The following is a 6,000-nucleotide window of genomic DNA, read 5'->3' as shown; positions in this document are numbered from 1 at the left end:
TTTTTTTTCTTTTTTTTTTTTTGTAACGAAAGAAAAGTATTTTAAACCCATGTAGATTTTTTACGAAAATTGTCCGCTAATAATGACGACTAATATATTTCAGTTCGCGGGCCGCAAAAAAGGCTTCGCGGACCGGATGCGGCCCGAGGGCCGCCATTTGGTAATCACTGATCTAGATCTAACAGACATGAGCTGAAAATATTTACTAATGTGTTTTACAAAATATGTGTATGAAAAAATATTTATTGGGCCCTCTTGACCAGGCTTTATGACCCTTTTGAGTGGGGGGGGGGGATCTTGGCGCAATCTCTGCGTAGAATGACCCTGAATATGTTCTTTTACCACAACAGTCAACACCAACCCTAGGAATCCCAACACGCTATTGGGCTTTCCGCTATGGTATTCAACCCCTTCCCAAACACCGTTCATCCCACACAAGAAAACTTTCCGCGACTCGCCAGGTGGCGCCGCTCAAAAAGTTGTTTATCTTTGCTAGAAACAAAACTTGGATAGCAAGCGATTTCCCCATTCCAAACCCCCACCCTCACAAAAGGCGGGCGTCGTCTGTGTAGTTAAGAGATGCCAGGGGGGTGGGAGGAGATGGCTCACGCACGCCATCCTCCGCCAGCCAATGGCGCGCGCACCCTTATGGGGGTGGAGTCCGAGAAGCTACTGAGATTCTGAGATCCAAACTCCTTCAGTTTGACAGTCCGAGAAAGAAGAAAGAACAGAAGGGCTACCTGTAAATTTTTTGTTCTCCTCCGTACCGCTTTCTAACAGAGAGAGGGGGTTGTACCTGTTGCGAACACGTGCTATGTTGGTGAGTGGATTTTTCATTTCAAGCCTCGATTCATATCAGGTACTTTTTTCTTTTCTTAGAATACATAGGTATTTTTAAGTGCATTAAAGTTATTAAAACAGCTGGAACAATAGTGGTATACATGCATTTAGAACAGATTTCAATATCTTTAAATATCGGTATTAATAAGAATGCTGTCTTTATTTAAGTTGCACTTCAATTTTCACGCATCAGTTTGGGTGAAAAAATCAATAAATAAATTTACTAATCAGCACTAGTACTGTTTTGGAATAATAGTCCTGATTTATTGATTTTTGTTTTTCATCACGGTTAGTTACGATGTTGATATTTATAGATTTTTTGCTACAAATACGTACTTAAATGCATTAAAAACTTTTGTCGTATGCGTCCTGATATTGTATATTTCTATATCACTTTAGAAGAGCAAAATTAATAATTGGAAAATTTAGTAGTAGTACCCTAAGTTGTAGTTTGTACAAGGTGAATGGACACTACGAGCTCAACTTTAAATTTAAAAATATCCTTATTTTCTTAAAAAATATTCTAAAGTATTTGAACCATTTTTTTATTTTATTGCAGATTTTTAAGTATCTATACATTTTAGTTTGCAGAGAAAACTTCATTATAAATTCTGCAAAATTTGAATTTAAATAATTGGTCAAATACTTTCAGAATATAGTTTCTTTAGAAATTAATCAATATCACCAAAAATTAATAAATTTCTTAGGAAACCACGAGTTGCCAAAACCAACTTATGATATTAGCAACAAGCTAGATATTTTAAATGAAATTTAAGGTCATCAAAATGACCAAAAGATTTTGAAGAAAAGGAGAATTTTTCAAGTTATCTTAAGAATTTTGAAGAAATTGGCATTTTATGAAGAAAATCTTAAGATTGCTTTTAGTGAAAAAGTCATAGAGTTTTAAAATTAAAGCTAAAATTAACTCATTATTTTCAGTTTTTAAATCAGTTGTTTGTCAGTATAAAAAATTATAATTTTGATAATTTTGTGTTATTAGACATTTGGGGGGGGGGGCGGTTAATGACTACATTAAGAAATAAGAATAGACTGGTAATTCTGAACACATACCGATTGGGTAAGATTTTTATAGAAAAATTGAACAATGTATTTATCCAATTTGTGTAATTTATATTAATAGAAAAGAAAATTAATAGCTTCTCTGGAATTAATAGCTTTTCCAAGTTACATCTATTTCTATTATATACTATTATTATTTCTTATCTATCCTGTTACATTAAAAAATAAATAAAAAGAATTTTCAAATGTCTCTAAATTTAGTTTAAGTGCACAACGATTAGAAATTGCTCCATCAAATTTAAAGGTATAATTGCTTAAAATTACGCGGCACCTGCTGAAACTAACATTAGAAGTTCGTGCCCTGAATTTAACCATTTTCTTATTGTGTTACTGTTTTAGAATGTTCAATCATTAAGAATGTTCAATTAGCCGCTTTAAAGATAGTATTTAAAAATAGAGAAAGAGAAAATGTAGTTAGACTCCGTAGACAGGGTACACAGTTGGAAATTTCGAAAAGCGGTTTGGATGCATGGTGCTTATTTGAACCATATTTTACCACTTTTTAAATTTAATTACATGATACCGTAATTGACTTAAGCATTTACGTACGCTTCCAGAAAAATCTGTTCAACTTTGAACCATAGTATCAGTACCTAGAGACTTAATACATTGCAAATTTGCTGCAATGCAACCTTCAGAAAGTGCCAAATAGAACCATGTGTCCATTCAAGTCAGGGCTAAAGAGAATACAAGGGCTAGTTCACTCCGCTCTTAGAGCTGAAGCTACGATTTCCCTCCTCATGACGTCACTGTGTCTACAGATCTCGGAGATCGCAAGCAAAGAAAGATATGATAACTTTGCATCTTTCTCTTGTAAAAATAAGTTAGACTTTTTCTGGTTATTAGCCTTCAAACTTTACGTAATTAACACATTATTTCCGTTCATAAACATAGTTCAAAAAAAACTTTCCTCTTTATTATATTAAAAAAATACCATTTTAAACTTATAAAAATGTTTTGCTAGTTGGTGAAAATGACACGATAAATACTTTATTTTAAAAAGTTCAGTTTTAACTTTAACTATTAAGAAAAATGAAGGCATATATCGACACTTCTTTTATCTACATATTCTTTTATAAAGATAAGTTAAGTTAAATTTAGAATCCATGATTTTGAAATATGTCGTTAATAGCAATTTGTTCATACTTAATCATTAGGAAACATCAACCTTAAACGCTAATTACTGAAACAAAATAATAATTTAGGTTCATAATGACATCAGAAATTTTACAATTGTTTATAGACATTTAAATTTACGATGATATAATACATAGATATAATACATAGATATTTAAATTGAAGAGAATATAATTTTTAAAAAAAATCATAAATATTTAGAATAACTACATTAAAAAATATGTTATGAAATTAGGAGAATTTCAACTATATACTATATATTTTATTTATACCTTTTACTTACATTTTAATTTTCTTTGACTTTATCTATTTTTTAATTCTTTTCACCTGCCTTTCTTTATGAAGTAGCGAGGCGGTTTCTATTTAGATAATGAATTTTTATAAAAGTTCTTTACGACAGAATAAACGTAATGCTGTTTTATATTAACTGTGTCATTTCGGAATCCATTCTTTACATAGTTGTTCATTTACTTTAGGGAACACGAGAAAAATTATACTTTTTCCTTTTGTTTTTATATCAGAATTTTTGCAAGTTGCAATCGCGCAAACTGGCATTTAGATAATAGTTTTAAATTCTTGTAAATTCACTGCAAAAACTGAGGAAAGTCATTATAGAAAATAACAAATGTCTTAGAATATCTCGCAAAAAGAAATGATTCAATATTAGTTAGAGCTAGTAAGGCCAAACGCTCCGTTCTTGAAGTAAAAGTGCGAGCTTTGCGCCAAAGTGACCTCACTAGAGTGACGTCGGAGGATCGGCGCGGCAAGAGATACTTCAAAGGAATGAACCAGCCCTTCTATTCTCTTTAGCCCTGATTCAAGTTGAGCCAATCGTGTAAATAAGTTTAAGAAGCATGATTTTGATAACATGGTGCAAAATACCTTCAAGGTGGTCTACAATTTGCTCCGTGTTATGGTTCAAGTTAATGATATTATGGTTCAACACTGAAACGATTTTTACAAAGTGTAAGGACATAACATCATATCGAACTACAATTTACTAAATTGCGCTTCGCGAAACTTGTGCAAATCATACTGGAAAAAGAATATTGTTCCTATTCGATGCTAAGTTGTTCAGATAATCAACTGACTTCTGCAGAATATAAATACATATCTTGTACAGACATCTTGGGCTTTGAGCTCAGAACAGATAACTGGCTTAGTTCTTTATCAGTAAGAGAATAAGAAAGAGTTTACTTAGATCAGCAAGATATTGTTTGTTTATTTCGATAACAGAGAAAGTTGTCATGCTTTCAAATGAATCTTTATTAGGGTAGCGTTTTCTAGTTTGGTTGACCTTGACGAAAGGATGGATTACAATTATTTTCCTTCTTTTTTGTAAATTTTATCTATTTATTTAATTTTTAATTAAAATATGTATAACGGATAGCAATAGTTAAGAAGTCATTTTTTCCTGCAGGATATTACTCGTACTAACAATAACATTGTCTGATAGCGTGCTAGAATTGATAAGTAAAACTGATACAACTGGTACAAAATTTAGGCTAATTACTGCAAGTCAAATCTTTCTAACTTGAACGTGTAGGTCTTAAACTTTATCCAAAACACGTGAAAATGTTTGGGCCCATAACAAACAATCAAACTAATGATGTAAAACTTTAGTAATATGCAGGTGAAGTTTTTAATGAAATCGACAAAAAGCACAATTTGATTTTGATCCTTAAATAAATTGAATAATTTTTTTTCCAATGTTTTTTTTCTTCCATAATATACCTCAGCATAAGAATAATAAAAAATTTAAATTGTTGTTTGATTCATATTTTTTGAGTCTTAGCTTTTTTATATGAATTTTTCCTAATATAGCTAGCTGTGATTAGCCTCTGTTTTTACCTCTACCGCTGAGATGAGCCTCTAGCTCTGGGTCTACCACAGTTATCTAGTAAAGTGTATAGTGCGCCAAAAGAAGGAGGGGGGAGGGGAAACGGACCACCCAGAATAACTTTTGATCTAATGATCGGATCTTCACATTCTAGAACTTAATCTTAACGGTTCGAGGGGGTGACCTCAAGTATGCTAATTCATAAGGGCAGACGATATTTTAAGTTACAAAATCAGACACAAAAACGTAATTTACCTGAATAAGCATACCTTTCTGCCGACGGTTTCGGATTAGTAACTGCCAAAATATAGGTGGTAATCGCAATGTGGGAAATGTGGTCACAATTGTTTGGTGAGGAGAGCGGTCCTAAGTTTGGACCCCTTAATGTTAATTTTACTTTTTGCGTATTGCGCCATATCTCGAGAACTTTTTAAGCTAATTAAAGAATTTATGCACACATCTATGAAAATTGTTTGTCCATAGACGCAAAAAATAAATGATAATGAATATTAGTTATTTTTATTATTTTATTTAATAGTCGAAAAACTTTCGAATTGTATGGTATACAATGTTTCACATCATTTTAAAATATGTAATTTTACATGCAAAATGCAAATTTTCAGCGAAATCGGTCTAATAGTTCTTGAGAAATTGAATTTTAGAAAAGTCGTACATTTAAAATTCGATTTCGATGTAAAGCATTGTATACCTTACCTTACATTTCAAACGTTTTTCGACTATCATTAAATAAATAATAAATTTTCACTAACGCTATTTTTGCGTAGAATTATTTTTGGATAAACAAATTGCATCAAAAATTGGTTGCAGAAATTTTTCAAATTGCATAAAAAGTTTTCGAGATTTGGCGGAAAACGCAAAAAGCAGCATTAAAATTAAGGGGTCTAAACTTTTGATTGTTCTCCTGACCAAACTATTGTACCCATATTTCCCAGATTGCGGCTTCACCCTATATTTTGGGAGTTAGAAATTTGAATCCGTTGAAAAAAAGGTATATTTATTCAAACAAAGTACGTTTTTGCGTCTGATTTCGTAACATAAAATATCGTCTATACTTATTAATTAGTATATTTGAAGTAACCCTC

At 31.8% G+C, this 6,000-nt stretch overlaps 1 protein-coding gene across 1 annotated transcript in view; it reads left to right on the top strand.

Moving 5' to 3' along the window:
* Nucleotides 1–555: 555 nt before the first annotated feature.
* klu (zinc finger protein klumpfuss) overlaps nucleotides 556–6,000 on the top strand; it is a 71,879-nt gene continuing 66,434 nt past the window's right edge. Inside the window, exon 1 of the mRNA XM_087149480.1 lies at nucleotides 556–859. The gene's annotated coding sequence lies outside the window, so the exon portion shown is untranslated. The remainder of the gene's footprint in view (nucleotides 860–6,000) is intronic.

The sequence above is a fragment of the Parasteatoda tepidariorum genome, chromosome 8 (genome assembly GCF_982258835.1).
Source record: "Parasteatoda tepidariorum strain Cologne lab strain chromosome 8, Ptep-v5.0, whole genome shotgun sequence".
NCBI lineage: Eukaryota > Metazoa > Arthropoda > Arachnida > Araneae > Theridiidae > Parasteatoda > Parasteatoda tepidariorum.
This window is presented reverse-complemented; position numbering and strand designations above follow the sequence as displayed.